The sequence below is a fragment of the Ailuropoda melanoleuca genome, chromosome 12 (assembly GCF_002007445.2).
Source record: "Ailuropoda melanoleuca isolate Jingjing chromosome 12, ASM200744v2, whole genome shotgun sequence".
In the NCBI taxonomy this organism is placed as follows: domain Eukaryota; kingdom Metazoa; phylum Chordata; class Mammalia; order Carnivora; family Ursidae; genus Ailuropoda; species Ailuropoda melanoleuca.
The window spans coordinates 28,678,839-28,696,481 of record NC_048229.1 but is presented as its reverse complement, the minus strand read 5'-3'; the positions used below and the strand labels follow the sequence as shown (position 1 = coordinate 28,696,481).

General features: G+C 43.9%; 1 protein-coding gene across 2 annotated transcripts in view; it reads left to right on the top strand.

The window, feature by feature from the left end:
- Positions 1 to 6,713: 6,713 nt before the first annotated feature.
- LOC105241272 (zinc finger protein 160-like) overlaps positions 6,714 to 17,643 on the top strand; it is a 39,881-nt gene continuing 28,951 nt past the window's right edge. For both annotated transcript variants that reach the window (XM_034639070.1, XM_034639069.1), the window contains exons 1-2: positions 6,714 to 6,806; positions 9,841 to 9,967. The gene's annotated coding sequence lies outside the window, so the exon portion shown is untranslated. The remainder of the gene's footprint in view (positions 6,807 to 9,840; positions 9,968 to 17,643) is intronic.

Sequence of the window (17,643 nt, the reverse complement as noted above, 5' to 3'; positions counted from 1 at the left end):
CACCTGAGAGGCGGGGTTTGCCGGGTGTCAGCTAGTGAGCGCTTTGCCCTCAGCATCATTAGGAAGACAGGTATATCATGGGTTCTGTGAAAGGCTAAGATTTCTTTCTGTCTTTGCAATCTCTTAGCTGTGTGCCTCTAACACACATCACATTCTGGTTTAATGCTTTTTCAGTAATAAATTTTTTTTTCTTTTTCTCAACCACCTTTGTGGAGAGGATTTCTGGGTCGGGAGAAAATTTGTTTTTGTTTTTATTTTTAATTATATTTTCTCAGTTGTTGATTGGAATAAAGACCATGTCTGGGACAATTCAGTTCGGTTTGTGTTTACTAGTTTAGATGCACTAAATCCTCACTAGGCCTTCGCTGTGGGATTACATGGAGACCTTGCTGTAGGTGTCTGCACAGAGTTTTATGGTAATTCACATCTATATGTACTTTCTACATGGCCAATCTAAATGAGAATTCACATGCAGCTTTTCTTCCCCAGGTCACAGAAGATATAACAAGCCTTTCTTCACTTTAATAAAGAAAAGCTTATTCTCATCAGCTTATTTCTCTAATAAGGAGAAACTTTCTCTCACTTGAGAACAGGCAATGCTATACTGACACCCAACAAAATGGCATTTCTTTTTCTATTCCCCATTCACCCAGGAGGCCAAACTCCACACTGGGCTCAGTTCTGAAGGCTTTCAAGGACAAGACCTGGGATATGAGGTGTGGTGGGCTAAGGCATATGATAATCTGGGTCACCAACCACTGCTTTAAAGGACCACTAACTTTAAAAACAAAACCAAACACCGAAAAAACCCTAGTAACTTAAAAAAAATTGTTATAAATTGCCTTGTTATAATTTATAATTGTTGAGACGTATTCAACTGTGAAAAGGAAAGCATTTTATTTTTTTGTTGTTTTTTTAAAGTAATCTCTACATCCTACTTGGGGCTGGAACTCACAACTCTGAGACCAAGAGTTGCATGCTCTATCACCTGGGCCAGCCAGGCACCCCCCATACCTTAAAACTGTTTGAAACATAATTGAGATAGATTGGAGGCAACGCATCTCCACAGAACACACATGTTTCTAAACCAGGAAAACAGACCTGCGAGCAGAGAGGCGGGACTCGAAGCCCAGGCCCCGCCCCTGGGCCGGGCCCGCCCTCGTCGGAGGCTCCGCCCCCGGAATAGCCCCGCCCCTTGCTATACCTGCGTAGGCTCCGCCCATCGCCGCCCGCCTCCTCACTGCGCGCTTGCAGGTTCCTGTAGACCCAGGAGTCTACAGGAAACGTCGCGCTGCGGAGCTTGAGTTTCCATCTTTCTCGTTTAAACCTGCTCTTCGCAGTCCCACAGCCTCCACAGCCGGGGCGTGGGGGTCGCTACGGGCCTTAAAAATACCCGCACCCGTTCCTGCACCCCAGGTAAATGCAGACGTCGCAGTGGGAGGGCGGGCGCGCGTCCCTTTCGGTGTAAAATCGCAGCCAGGCTGGTCCCTGCCCGGAGCACTGCCGTGTGGGGTCCGCGCAGACGCCGGCTTCCCGTCCGTGTCCTGCTTGGGGGCGTCTTCGGACCCCGCGCCCTGTAGAGCCCCCTTCCGCGAGGTGGATTTATGCCCTTGGCGCCCCACCGCCTCCTTTCTCGGCCCAGGTGGCAGCCCCCGCAGCCCCCTCAGGAGAGAGGGAGGCCGCGCGTCCTCCGCCGGGTCCTGGGATTCTGGAAAGCTCACCCCGCTTCTAGAACGGCGCCCCTCTGAGCAGCTCCTCAGGCCCCCCTCTCCAGTCCCCCCTTCCCCTGACCCCGCAGTGCGGTGGGCGACCTGGGCCTGCCTAGTGACGCTTGGTGTTCTGTCCCCAGTTCCTCCCGCCTGGATAGTGTGCTCTAGCGGAAGGCGGGCGTCTCCTGGATGAGAGGAATCAGAAGGAGCGACAGACCCAGTGAGAGAATTCTAGAAAAATGGAAAAAAGTGAGGGAGAGCCATGAACAAACAGCTGGCAAAGTGGAGGATGTGTGCGGGACTGGCAAAGACACACAGAGCGTAAGAGAATAAACTGAAAAGGTAGCAGGGGGAGAAAACGAGATGGAGTAGTTTAGAGAAAAGCGGGATCTCCAGGCAGATGAAAGGGAACAAAAACAGTGCGAGAGGTGAGAAGTAGGAGCTGGAGCAACAAGGGGAGAGGCACTTGAGAGGGGTAGGGAGAGAAGGTAAAAGAGTTGGAGCCTTGGCCGACTGCCCCGTGGTGCTGGGACAGAAAGAGGGAGCAGTGGATGACTTGGACAGGAGAGGAGGAAACAGCAGGGAAGTAGTAGAGTGAGCTGGGGGTGCTGGAGGGTGGGGACAAAATGTTGTAACGGAAGGAGCGCCAATGTAATAGGGAGAGCAGAGACGGGGAAAGGGGCAGAAATATATGGAGATCAGGGACGATCAGAAAGGTTGGGGAGAAAGCAACAAGAGGGGAAACAAGTTGCGGAGTGGGGCGGGACAGGTGTAAGAGAAGGAATCCAGAGAAGGACAGAAACGGGCCAGGAGAGGGGAACAGTGAGCAGAAACCCAAGGGGAAAACAGGACCCAATACCCCCTGAAAAAAGAGTGTCAGGGGCGCCTGGGTGGCGCAGTTGTTAAGCGTCTGCCTTTGGCTCAGGGCGTGATCTCAGTGTTCTGGGATCGAGCCCCACATCAGGCTTCTCTGCTAGGAGCCTGCTTCTTCCTCTCCCACTCCCCTGCTGTGTTCCCTCTCTCGCTGGCTGTCTCTCTGTTACATAAATAAATAAAATCTTAAAAAAAAATTTTTTTAAGTGTCAAAGGAAAAAAAATTTAATGATGCTTGTTAAAGATGGTAAGGCAGGATTTATTCAGGACCATCCCTCCATAGGTATAGGCACCGCTCCAGTAGGATGTACAGTTGGGGAGAGAGATTGGGCTCAACTCTGAATACTTCCTGCGCAAGTGGGAATTTAGAGGCAAGGAGCAGGGAGGGGGTTAGTGCATGGAAAATCGCCAGGAGGAAACATCAGGGGTAAGTGTGGTTCTGGCTAAACAGACCTAACAGGATTCCTGCTGACAGGCATGGTGATCAGACATCACCTTCAGAATGGTGGGAGATGAGGAACAGGTTCTGGTTAAACTAACTTCACAGGATTCTTGCCAAAGCTGATTTTTTAAAAGATTATATTTATTTATTCTAGAGAGAGAGTGAGAGCAGGGGGAGGAGGAGAGGGAGAGGGAGAAGCAGAATCACGATGAACATGGAGCCCAAGGTAGGGCGTGATCTCAGGACCCTGAGATCATGACCTGAACCAAAACCAAGAGTTGGTTGCTTAACCAACTGAGCCACCCAGGCGCCCCACCAAAGCTGATTTTATAAGGAAATGCACAGATGGGCCTAGGAGAAGTTTCGGGGGTCTGGTCAAGTTTGGTGAAGCAAAGACTCTGTCAAGAGACAGAGTAAGAGATGAAATCGGGAGATAGATAACGCCGAATAAGGGAAACACATCCTAGTGAAGGAAGAGGGTGTACCTGGATCCCGATGAGTGGTAAGTTGTTTGGATATGGATGATTAAGCTATGACATTGATTTGTGGCTTTATAACCCAAGAAATTGAAGTTTGTTTCAATTATACAGGTAAGGATGAGGCTTATAAAACTCCTGTCTCAAAGGCTTGAGCATTTTATGATTTTTTTGTATCAGAAGATACCTTCCACTTGCAATCCCTATTCAGCCAGGGGACAGCAACTTGATTCAATCAGCTGGGGGTCACCCCCTTCCCTTTGCCCTTTGCCTGCACTGGGGGAGGAAGGGGGGAGGTGGGACAGACACGATTGCCTGTCACTACACGGTTCCCTTTTTTTTTAAGACTTTTAAATTTATTTGTCAGAGTGAGAGTGCACAAACAGGGAGGAGGGGCAGAGGGAGAGGGAGAAGCAAGTTTCCCACTGAGCAGGAAGACCAACGTGGGGCGCTATCCCAGGACCCTGAGATCATGACCAGAGCTGAAGGCAGACTCTTAACCAACTTAGCCACCCAGGCGCCCCCACATGGTTCCTTTTTAAAGGAACGCTGTAAGTGTTGGTTTAGTAACGGATTTACTTTTTTTCCCCCTCATTTCTTTACATTTAATTCATTATTTTTGAAACTGGGATAAATCTTAAGTTTTCTCAGTTTCTACTTTGAGAGTAATTATTAATAATCATCTGAAATAAGCTTGGTCAGATCCTGTAGTCAATTCGTCATTCTTTTGTTTAACTATGAAATAGTCTCAATTTTTTTTACTTCATCAGATTTTTAAAAACATGCCCAGACTTTTCCCCTTTTAAGTTAATTGTGTCTGGTTCAGACTGAGGTCTGCTGGCTTTCTAAGTTCCCCCCTAGTACACCCTGCTCTTCCGTGCTCCCTTTCAGAACACCAGCCACTGAAAGCTTGCTTGTACCGTCTTCAGATCCTGTCTCGCTGTCCCGTGAACCCCATCCCGTCAAGCCTTCCACAGCCACCGCACCCCTGAGACTTTCTGATTCAGAGTCACCGGTGGCCCCATTTCTCAGTCCAGGATTGAATTTCCTGCCTTCATCTTGCTTTTCCTGTCGGACGCAGGTGGCCCGTGTGACCGCTCCCTCTTCTTGACACGTTTGTTCTTGGTTGGAGGACGTCCCGCTAAGCATTACTACTCTGTTTGCCTGTTGGTTTTCCTGATCACTGGTCACCTCTCGGCTTTTCTGCTGGTGTGTGCCCAACAGCCTGGTCTCTGAGTGCGGGCGCCCCACGGCTTAGTGCTCGTACCTCTTCTCTGTCTACACCGCTGCCCTTTCTCATCACCTCATCTCCTGGCTCAACACCACCTGCATGTCTCCCAGACTCCCCTGTCCACCAGACTTCTGCCCTGAACTCCATCCCGTGTCCAGCTGCCTCGATGTCTCTGCCGGGCGTGGGCATCTTAATTTGTGCAGAACTGACTCAGCCTCCCCCAGTGGCCCTCCCCCTATATCCTCCCCATCTTGGTTAAGGGCAACCCTGTACTTCCTGGAGCCTAGAGTGTGGTGTCTAAATGGGGTGTCTCTTGATCAGATGGGGGCCCCAAATGTAGGGCGGCAATCAGGTGGAAGTGACTGGCACAGGAGGTGAAAATTCACTTGAGGCAGAACAAAGAAGATAGAAGTTTCCCGAATACTCCCCATAAGGGAGGGATGGGCAGGACAGCAGAGGAGAGGCCGTCTGCAGGGGGGCAGCGGGTCAGGCTGTTTTTAAAGGGGAAGATGAAGGGAAGATGGTGAGGTATGGGATTCTCCCTGTTTTGGTACCTGGGCCTAGTTGTAATTAGCCACTGGTTAGTGGGAGCCTATGGATATTTCGAGGTGGGTCACCTGATGGCCCAGTCTGTATTCAGCCAGGGGGTTGGGGTCACTTTGGGCTCTTCTGCCTTCCCCTGCTCAAGCCTGTTTGCCTAAAAGCGGCTTGTATGGTGGACATCTTGGCATGATTCTCAATTTAAGATACTACATTATTGTAAATGTTTTAGTGTGTAAGATGAAAATTTGATGTTTGCTTAAAATGACAGGAAGAAGGGGTGCCTGGGTGGCTCAGTCGGTTGAGCGTTTGACTCTCGACTTAGGTTCAGGTCAAGATCTCAGGGTCATGAGATCGAGCCCTGAGCGGGGAGTCTCCTTAAGATTCTCTCCCTCTCCCTCTAGCCCACCGGCACACGTGCTCTCTCTCTTCTCTCTCTCTCAAATAAAAAAAAAAAATGACAGGAAGAATACACAGTTTCTAAAATTCTTTAGAAATGTGGGAGGCCAATGTTAGAAGGCCACGTCCTTCCTGATCTGCTTCCCCAGGTGCCTCTCTGACCTCCTCTCCGGCTGGCCCCCTCCTCACCCTGCGGCAGCCATGCTGGCCTCTTCCCCTTTCCTGGGCCCAGGCTTGCTCCTGCCCAGGGCCCTCCCAGGGCCTGTCCCTCTGCCTGGAACTGTCTGGCCCCTCAGATGAAGGTGGCAAACACCCTCCGTCCCCCAAGTCCTCGATCTGATACCACTTCTCAGGGGAACCTCTTGGCCCACTCCCCCCCATCTCTGCCGCCTGCCCTGCATGTTCCCTTCTGCCCCTGCCTGCTCTGGGTCTGGGTCCTGGTGACAACAAGGCCCCAGAGAGAGCAGAGCCAGAAGGTGCGAGGTGTGCTGGGCTGGCCTCCTGGGAAGGTGCCCCCCCCCCCAGCCTCACACTGGATTGCAGATACAGCTCCTGTGCCCCTCCCAGAGACTCCCCTTCCAGTGGTCAAGGGGGGACAGGGCCCAGCCTCAGTACCAGTTAAAGTGCCCCAGGTGCTTCTGATGTGTATCCAGCATTGAGTCCCAAGGCTCTGGGTCCTCCGTTTCTGAGGCTGACAGCAGCCCCTGACCCAGGGAGAGAGGAGAGGGCCCTGCTCTGTGTGGGGTGTGATCAGGGCGGGTCTGTGACCTGGAGGGGAGTGTGGGGTCCAGCAGTGTGTGTGTGTGTGTGTGTGTGTGTGTGTGTGTGTGGTGGGGGCTTTACCTGGGTGGGAGCCCACTCTGAAAAAGGGGACACTCACTTGGTGGTGTCTGGAGGAGTTCACTGTCCCTGAGCCCCCCTCCTGTGGCAGTGGGCAGCAGAGGACTGTCGTTTCACACGGAGAGGTCTTCCTGTGTGACCTTGGGGTACAGGAAGGACGTAGACTGATTCTAAGCATTAAACTGCAGATTCTTGACCCTTAGGACTGAATTCTCAAGGCCGATCTTGTCTGAGGAGGGAGAAGCCTGGCAGAGGAGGAAGAGGGAAGGAAGGAGTCAGGAATGGCGGTTTGTCAGGTACAGTCACATTCTCGGTTGATTTTCTGTCTCATTCCTGTGGTGCCCTTGGTGGCCTCGCTGATCTTCTCTGACTCTGAAGTGTCCTGCCTGAGCGGCGTCTGTCCACACTCCCCCAGGCCTTCGCACGTCCCTCTCCTTCCACTTAGATTCCATCTCCTCCTGACTCAGTGGTGTGGAGCCCGTGAGGAGGCCCCCTGGGTGCATCGTGATGGGCTTCACACCAGGTGTGAATTGGAGATGGGTGTGGTCCCCGTGGTGTCAGTGTGGTTGGGCAGCAGGGACTGTTAGGGACCACGTCTGAATGCACGGTCAGCTCTCTGTTGACCAGGATCAAAGAAGCCACACATGGAAGCCACGTGTTCATGGACATGAATACTTGGTAAATTCTTGAAAAGGAGACCGATGAGGGGAAATCTTTGCCACTAAAGAAGGACTGTTAATTTGAGTATATTACTTTAGTTCTTCTCAGGCTTCAGCGACCACCTCGTGCTGAGTGGCAATCATTTCATCCATGAATTGAACACACCCGGGTCTTCGACTCTCTCCCCTCCCCCGCTCTTTTTCTTTCTGTCTTCCATCTTGTACTGGTCCCTCCTCAGGGGTCCTGTGTGGCGGTGAATTGTGGGAGGCCTGGCGGGTCTCTTTGCTCTGCCTTAATTTGGAGGAAATATATCCAGTATGTACTCTTGGTTGTGATATTTGATGAAATAGCCTTGCTTAAAAACATGGCTTTTTTTTTCCTCAACTTTTCTGCATGATTGTTAATCTTCTAATTTCTCGGGGCGCCTGGGTGGCACAGCGGTTGGGCGTCTGCCTTCGGCTCAGGGCGTGATCCTGGCGTTATGGGATCGAGCCCCACATCAGGCTCCTCTGCTATGAGCCTGCTTCTTCCTCTCCCACTCCCCCTGCTTGTGTTCCCTCTCTCGCTGGCTGTCTCTATCTCTGTCGAATAAATANGTCGAATAAATAAAATCTTTAAAAAAAAAAAAAAAATCTTCTAATTTCTCAAGCGTCTACTGCTGCAATCCATATTTTTTTTCTTATTCTGTGAAATTAATGCACGCCAGTAGTAAATTTTCTACTCTTGAATTCTTGCAGAGTATTAGTTTATTAGTGGAATAAACTAATAAACTCGATTTAGTTCTTTTTTAATGCCTAAATGTGTAAATTTAGGAGCATAAAATTATATTTATACTTGTGACCATAGGTATTTAATAGAGATTGGAGTTGAAGTGTCTGCATGTGGGGCGCCTGGGTGGCTCGGATGGTTAAGCATCTGCCTTCGGCTCAGGTCATGATCTCAGGGTCCTGGGATCAAGCCCCACATCGGGCTCCCTGCTCAGTGGGGAGTCTGCTTCTTCCTCTGCCTCTCCTCCCTGTTTGTGTTCTCTCTCTTAAAATGAATAAATAAATCTTTAAAAAAAATAAAATGTCTGTATCTTTTCATGTTTTGCCACTTGTTTTAAGGCCTAACATAGAATAATGTTGACAAACTAAATGAAGTACAATTTATATATTTTCATTGACACAAATAGATTGAATACACATGAGCAAAAATGATGAAAAAATTCATCCACAAAGTAGCCGAGAGACCCTTTCAGTTAAGTGTGCATATTTGCGTGTGCATGAATGCATGGATGTGCAGGCCCACGGTTTTTATAAAAGACACCTCACCCTTTCAGGAATCAGGTTTATATTTAACAGTTGGAATTATATCTGAAATAATTTCCATGGCTTTAAATTTTTTTTACACTATTACGTCAATGATTAAAATAGTAGTAAGAATAGTAACGTGTTACGTTCACGCGTGTGTGTGTGTGTGTGTGTGTATAGTGACCTATCGTGCAATTCCTTGTTATTATCCTTGAACTTGTTTCAAGTTTTCTGAGTTTGAGAACCCTCTATGAATGCACTTTAGATGCTGTTTCTGTTGCTTAAGTGTTTAATTCTTTTTTTTTTAAAGATTTTATTTATTTATTCGACAGAGATAGAGACAGCCAGTGAGAGAGGGAACACAAGCAGGGCGAGTGGTAGAGGAAGAAGCAGGCTCATAGCGGAAGAGCCTGATGTGGGGCTCGATCCTATAACGCCAGGATCACGCCCTGAGCCGAAGGCAGACGCTTAACCGCTGTGCCACCCAGGCGCCCCTAAGTGTTTAATTCTTAAATTCAATTCTAAAGGCCAGACCTTTGGGATCAGAAGCTGACTGCCAATTTCTTTTTTTTTTTCTTTTTTTCTTTTTAAAGATTTTATTTATTTTTTTGACAGAGAGAGACAGTGAGAGAGGGAACACAAGCAGGGGGAGTGGGAGAGGGAGAAGCAGGCTTCCTGCTCAGCAGGGAGCCTGATGCAGGGCTGATCCCAGGACTCTGGGATCATGACCTGAGCCAAAGGCAGACGCTTAACGCCTGAGCCACCTAGCCGCCCCGTGACTGCCATTTCTTAGCTGTTTGACCTGAGGCAAGTTTCTTAGAGTAACTGTGACACAGGTGAAATTTGTAATCTCAGCAATTTGAGAACCAATCTTTCTTCAGTGGGCTCTTCCGTTGTTATATCAGCTTGCACATATGTGTGAAGCATTTAGTGTAATGCCTAGTACATGGGATGTGTTAAAAAACCGTTAGTCATTGCTCTCACTATCATTATCATGAGTTTTAGATTTCATCCTTTAACGCCACCGTGGGCACTGTCATCTCTGAAGATGCCACTCGTGCTGTAGGCCATCTAGATGTTGCATATCACTGAGCGTGTGGAACATAATATCCCACATTTCTATACGGATAACACTGTGTTGAACTTGTGTGTGTGTGTTTCTTGTATTATCTACAAAAATGAGAAATCCACAATTTAGAGACCATCCTAATTTCTGGAAAAAGTACAATAAGCCAAAATTAGGGACACATAACTCGCTCAAAAATATCTTCTTTGCATCTGTAAGAACACTGCTTCAACCAAATCCATCCTTCCCATCTCTCTTTTTATGTGAAGAACTCTCCCCATGGCTCCTTGGTGAAATGTGTTCTCATTTCAGGGTTGGTTGACCTTCAGGGATGTGGCCATAGAATTCTCTCAGGAGGAGTGGGAGTGCCTGGACCCTGCCCAGAGGGCCTTGTACAGGGACGTGATGGTGGAGAACTACCGGAACCTGGTCTCTCTGGGTGAGGAAAACGTCCCTCCGGAAGTGAGGGTCTGCCCTTGGGTATTTTCTCTTGTTTGCCTCCTGGGAGCCCCTGCCCTGCTTGACTGAAATTGAAGCCTTGTTGATGATAACCTTCTTGGGGTGCCTGGGAGGCTCAGTTGGTTAAGCATCTGACTTGTGATCTCAGCTCAAGTCTTGATCTCACGGTTGTGAGTTCAAGCCCCACGCTGGGCTCCACATTGGGCATGGAGCCTACTTTTTAAAAAAGAGAGAGAGAGAGAAATGACAAGCTTCATAACACGGCATTTAGACTTTACTTCCTCTTTCTTCAGATCATCTGCCCATTTCATGATCTGTCAGGAGTGGTATAGAACTTAAGTATCCATAAACCTTATAAACTTTTACATATCCAATTCCCTGTTTTCTAGCCTTGTAGTTCTTAGAAGAGAGTGAGGTGTGTGTACATTATACTGTTTTCTGTGCATTCAGAAGGAGGCAAGCAGTGGAGGAATTTGTGAAATACTTTTTCTAGATCCACCTGTAATGTCCTTGCTCCTCAGCTGAACTAAAGGCTTGGATTTTGGAAAAGCCACAGTGCATCACGTTTCTATTATGTGATAAGCAGGAATCTCACTTTCTGACTTGAATATTGTCTCCTTTTTGGAGCAAGGGAAGGAGCCCTGGACTGTGGAGGGCAAAGTGAAAAAACCAAATGGGTGGGAATATGGAATAGGTGGGGACACAGACAAGAGCTCAGCAGGGCGGAGAGGAGGCCGCACCATTAATGGTGTTTGAAAAACACTCTGCAGTGGGAGAGTTCTCCAGGAAAACAAAGGAAATTTTTTTCTCTCTCTCCATATCAAACTTCTTCAAACGTGTAAAATTTACCCTTTCACACTCCAGTAGTGCTGCAGTTCCAACACAGATGAAAGCAAAGCTCTTTTTTGTAATGAACTATTTGTTGAATACGATATGATCCAGTCGAAGATTTTACAGTAGATTGCATTTTTTTCTTGAAGTAGGATGATATACATTATTATATTGGTTTTAGGCATAGAACATAGTGATTCCACAGTTACGTACAATACAAAATACCACGATAAGTGTAGTTACCCTGCGTCACAGTACAGCATTATTATAATATTACTGATTATATTCCCTGTGTCGTACTTTTCATTTCTATGACTTATTAATTTCATAACTGAAAGTTTGTACCTCTTAATCCCTTCACCTCTTTTGCTCATTGCCCTCCTCCTCCCCTCTGGCAACCACCAGTTTGTTCTCTGTATTTATGAATCTATTTCTGTTCGTTCATTCATTCGTGCATTTATTTTGTTTTTTAGATTGCACATATAAGTGAAATCATGGTATTCATCTTTTTCTCTCAGTTCATTTAGCATAATACCCTGTATCATTCATGTTGTACAGATAGCAAAGTTTCATTCTTTTTTATGGCTGACTAATAATATTCCATTGTATATGTATCCCACATCTTCTTTATCCATTCATCTATCCGTGGACACTCGGGCTGCGTCCGTGTCTTGGCTATTGTAAATAATACTGCTATAAACATCGGGATGCTCGAATCCCTTCAAATCTGTATTTTTGTATCTTTTGGGTAAATACCTAGAAGTGTAATTCCTGGATCCTAAGGTAGTTCTATTTTTAACTTTTTGAAGAACCTCCAAACTATTTTCCAGAGTGGCTGCACCAGTTTGCATTCCACCAACAGTGCACGAGCGGTCCCCTTTCTCCACATCCTCGCCGACACCCGTTGTTTCTTGTGCTGTTAATTTTAGCCATTCCGCCAAGTGTGAGGTGGGAAATAACCTTGCCTCCAGAGACATGTCAGGTAAGAAGTTGCTATGGCCGCAGTCAGAGAGGTTGCTGCCTTTGTTCTCCTCTATGATTTTGATGGTTTCTGTCTCACATTTGGGTCTTTCGTTTATTTTGAATTTATGTTTGTGCATGGTGTAGGAGAGTGGTCCGGTTTCATTCTTCTGCATGTCGTAAGCATAGAGTACATTTATGTTTTCGAATTAGTGTTATTGTTTTCATTGGGTAAATATCCAGAAGTGGGATTGTACGATTATATGGTATGTCTATTTTTCATAATTTGAGGAACACCATTCTGTTTTGCACAATCGCTGCATTAATTTACATTCCCACCAGCAGGGCACAGGATTCATTTCTCTATATCCTCTCCAGTACTTGTTACCTTTTGACTTTTTGGTAATAGCCTTAACAGAAGATGATATTCCATGCTGGTTTTGATTTGCATTTCCTTGATGATTGGTGATGTTGAGTATCTTTTCATGCGTCTCTTGTCCATCTGTATGTCTTTAGAAAAATGTCTATTCAAGTCCTCGGTCCATTTTTCAATCATTGTGTTTTGTATTCCTTTTTGTTTGTTTTGCTATTGAGTTTTGTAAGTTCTTATATATTTTTGGAAATTAACACCTTATCATCTTGAATGTTTGCAGATATTTTCTCCCATTTCTAGGTTGCCTTTTAATTTTATTGATTGTTTCTTTGCTCTGTGGAAACTATTTAGTGTGATGTAGTCTTATTTATTTATTTATTTATTTATTTTTTTGGTCTGCACCTTTGTTCCAATTCTAAAAAAATCATTGCCAAAACCAATGTTAAGGAACTTTTCCCCTGTATTTTCTTCTAGGAGTTTTACAGTTTCACACATTTTTAATCTTTAATCCATTTTGAGTTGATTTTTATGTATGTTGTAAGGTAAAGGTCCAGTTTCATTCTTGTGGACGTAGATACCCAGTTTTCCCTACACCACTTACTGAAGAGACTATCCTTTCCCAACTGTGTATTCTTGATGCAGTTGTCAAAAATTAGTTGACTGTGGAAACAACAAGTGCTAGCAAAGATATGGAGAAAAAGGAACCTTCTTGCGTTGTTGGTGGAATGCAAACTGGTGCAGCCACTGTGCAGAACAGTGTGGAGGTTCCTCAAAAAGTTAATAATAGAACTACCCTAGTATCCAGTAATTGCACTATGGGGTATTTACCGAAAAAATACAAAAGCACTAATTCAAATGGATACATGCAGTTCTGTGGTTATAGCAGAATTATTTACAATAGCCAAAATATGGAAGCAGCCCAAGTGTCCATTGGTAGATGAATGAATAAAGAAAATGTGAGATATATGTACAGTGGAATATTATGAGCCATAAAAAAGAATGAAATCTTGCCATTTGCAATGATACGGATTGAACTAGAGAGTAAAATGCTGAGCAAAATCTGTCAGTCAGAGAAAGGCAAATGCCATATGATTTCACTCATATGTGGAATTCAAAAACCAAAACAAATGGGCAAAGGAAAAAAAGAGAGATAAGGCAAGAAACAGACTCTTAACTATTGAGAACAAACTGGTGATTACTGGACAGGAGGTGTGGTGTGGGGATGGGTGAAATAAGTGATGGGGATTAAGGAGGGCACTTGTCCTGATGAGCACTGGGTGTTGTGTGGAATTGTTGAATTATGGTATTGTACTCCTGAAACTAACACTGTGTGTTAACTATACTGGAATTAAAAAAAAATTGGTTGACTGTACGCATGAATTTGTTTCTGTTCTGTTCCATTGGTTTAAATGCCTGTTTTTATGCCAGTACCTTCTGTATTTTTTTAAATCAATTTTTAAAAAAAGTTTTAATACCAGTGTAGTTCATAAATATATGACTATATATGACTGTATATATGAATAATGTCACATACTTATCTGCATATGTATATATAGCACATCTTCTTTATCCATTATCTATCAATGGACAGTTGGGCTGTTTCCATAGTTTGGCTATTGTAAATAATGCTATAATAAGCACAGGGGTGCATATATCCCTTCGAATTAGTGTTATCGTATTCTTAGGGTAAATACCCAGTAGTTTGATTCCTGGATTGCAGGGTAGTTCTACTTTTAACTTTTTGAGGAACCTCCATACTGTTCTGCACAGTGACTGCACCAGTTTGCATTCCTCCCAATAGTGCATGAGGATTCCTTTTTCATTGCATCTTTGCGTACACTTGTTGTTTCTTGAGTTTTTGATTTTAGCAATTCCGGCAGGTGTGAGGTGGTATCTCATTGTGGTTTTGATTTGTATTTCCCTGATTCCAAGTGATGCTGACCATTTTTTCATGTGTCTATTGGCCATTTGTATGTCTTCTTCGGAAAAATGTCTGTTAATGTCTTCTGTCCATTTCTTGATTGGATTATTTGTTCTTTGGGTGTGGAGTTTGGTAAGTTCTTTATAGATCTTGGATACTAGCACTTTATCGGATAAGACACTTGCAAATATCTTCTCCCATTCTGTTGGTTGTCTTTTGCTTTTGCAACTGTTTCCTTTGCTGTGCAAAAGCTTTTTATCTTGATGAAGTCCCAGTAGTTCATTTTTGCCTTTGTTTCCCTTGCTTTTGGAGACATGTGTAGGAAGAAGTTGCTGCGGCCGAGGTCACACAGGTTGCTTGCCTGTGTTCTCCTCCAGGACTTTGATGGATTCCTGTCTTCTATTTAGGTCTTTCATCCATTTTGAGTCCATTTTTCATATATAGTGTAAGAAAATGGTCCAGTTTCATTCTTCTGCATGTGGCTGTCCAGTTTTCCGAACACCATTTGTTGAAGAGACTGTCTTTTTTCCATTGGATGTTCTTTACTGCTTTGTCAAAGATTAGTTGACCATAGAGTTGAGGGTCCATTTCTGGTTTCTCTGTTCTGTTCCATTGATCTGTGTGTCTGTTTTTGTGCCAGTACCATACTGTCTTGATGATTGCAGTTTTGTTATATAACTTTAAGTCCAGAATTATGATGCCACCAGCTTTGGTTTTCTTTTTCAACATTCCTTTGGCTATTCTGGGTCTTTTCTAATTCCACCCAAATTTTAGGATTATTTGTTCCAGCTCTGTGAAAAAAGTTGATGGTATTTTGATAGGGATTGCATTGAATATATAGATTGCTCTAGGTAGCTTAGATGTTTTAACAATATTTGTCCTTCCAATCCATGAGCATGGAATGTTTTTCCATTTCTTTGTCTCTTCCTCAATTTCTTTCATGAGTGTTCTATAGTTTTCGGAGTACAGATCCTTTGCCTCTTTGGTTAGGTTTGTTCCTAGGTACCTCATGGTTTTTGGTACAATTGTAAATAGGATCAACTCCTTAATTTCTCTTTCTTCTTCCACATTGTTAGTGTATAGAAATGCAACTGATTTCTGTGCATTGATTTTATATCCTGCCACTTTGCTGAATCCCTGTATGAGTTCTAGCAATTTTGAGGTGGAGTCTTTTGGGTCTTCCATATAGAGTATCATGTCATCTGCAAAGAGTGAGAGTTTGACTTCTTTGCCAATTTGGATGCCTTTTATTTCAATTTATTTTTTATTTAATTCAATTAGCCAAGTTATAGTATATCATTAGTTTTTGATATAATGTTCAGTGATTCATTAGTTGAGTATAACACCCAGTGCTCATCATATCACATGCCCTCTTTAATGCCCTTTTATTTCTTTTTTTTGGTCTGATTGCTGAGGCTGGGATTTCTAGTACTATATTGAATAACAGTGGTGAGAGTGGGCATCCCTGTCGTGTTCCTGACCTTAGGGGAAACTCTGTCAGTTTTTCCCCATTGAGAATGGTATTCACTGTGGGCTTTTTGTATATGGCTTTTTGTATATGGCTTTTATGACGTTGAGGTATGTTCCCTGTATCCCTACACTGTGATGAGTTTGAATCAAGAAAGGATGCTGTACTTTGTCAAATGCTTTTTCTTAATCTATTGAGAGGATCATATGGTTCTTGTCCTTTCTTTTATTAATGTAGTGTATCACACTGATTTGTGGATGTTGAACCACTCTTGCAGCCCAGGAATAAATCCCACTTGGTCCTGGTGAATAATCCTTTTAATGTACTATTGGATCCTATTGGCTAGTATCTTGGTGAGAGTTTTTGCATCCATGTTCATCAGGGATATTGGTCTGTAATTTTCCTTTTTGGTGGGGTCTTTGCCTGTTTTGGGATCAAGGTAATGCTGGCCTCATAGAGTGTGTTCATAAGTTTTCTTTTGTTTTCTTTTTTTTTTTTTTAACAGTTTCTTCTTTAAATATTTGGCAGAATTCCCCTGGGAAGGCATCTGTCCCTGGACTCTTGTTTTTTGGGAGGTTTTTGATTATTGCTTCAATTTCCTTGCTGGTTATGGGTCTGTTCAGGTTTTCTATTTCTTCCTCTTTCAGTTTTGGTAGTTTATAATTTTCCAATTATGCATCTATTTCTTCCAGAATGCCTAAGTATTTGGCATATAGTTGCTCATAATATGTTCTTATAATTGTTTGTATTCCTTCGGTGTTGGTTGTGATTGCTCCTCTTTCATTCATGATTTTATTTTTTAGGGTCCTTTCTCTTTCCTTTTTGATAAGTCTGGCCAGGGGAATTTATCGATCTTATTAATTCTTTCAAAGAACCAGCTTCTGGTTTCGTTGATCTCTTCTACTATTCTTCTGTTTCTATTTCATTGATTTCTGCTCTAATCCTTATTAATTCTCTTCTCCAGCCGGGTTTAGGCTTTATTTGCTGTTCTTTCTCCAGCTCCTTTAGATGTAAGGCTAGGTTGTGTATTTGAGACCTTTCTTATTTCTTGAGAAAGGCTTGTATTGCTATATACTTCCCTCTTAGGACCACCTTTGCTGCATCCCAAACATTTTGAACAGTTGCGTTTACATTTTCATGTTTCCATGGATTTTTAAAATTCTTCTTTAATTTCCTGGTTGACCCATTTATTCTTTAGTAGGATGCTCTTTAACCTCCATTTGAGTTCTTTCCAAATTTCCTCTTGAGATTGAGTTCCAGTTTCAAAGCATTGTGGTCTGAAAAAATGCAGGGAATGATCCTAGGCTTTTGGTACTGGTTGAGCCCTGATTTGTGAGCCAGTATGTGATCTGTTCTGGAGAATGTTCAATGTGCAGTCAAGAAGAATGTGTATTTTGTTGCTTTAGGCTGGAATGTTCTGCCTGTATCTGTGAAGTCTGTCTGATTTAGTGTGTCATTCAAAGCCCTTGTTTCCTTGTTGATTTTCTGCTTAGGTGATCTGTTCATTTCAGTGAGTGGGGGAGTTCCCTACTATTACTGTATTATTATCAATGAGTTTATTCTTGTTATTAATTGTTTTATATAATTGGCTGCTTCCCTGTTAGGGGCATAAATATTTACAATTGTTAGATCTTCTAACAATTAAAGGGTTCGATAGACCCTTTAATTATGATATAGTGTCCTTCCTCATCTCTTATTACAGTCTTTGGTTTAAAATCTAATTTGTCTGACCTAAGGATTGCTACCCCAGCTTTCTTTTGAGGTCCATTAGCATGATAGAAGGTTCTCCAACCCCTCACTTTAAATCTGGAGGTGTGTTTGGGTCTAAAATGATTCTCTTGCAGACAGGATATGGATGGGTCTTGCTTTTTTATCCAATCTGATACCCTGTGTCTCTTGATTGGGGGATTTATCCAATTTACATTCAGAGTAACTATTGAAAGATATTAATTTAGTGCCATTGTATTACCTGTAAAGGCACTGTTTCTGTATATTGTCTCTGTTCCTTTCTGATCTATGTTACTTTGGGGTTCTCTCTTTGCTTAAAGGATCCCCTTTAATATTTCTTGCAGGGTTGCTTTAGTGATCATAAATTGTTTTACT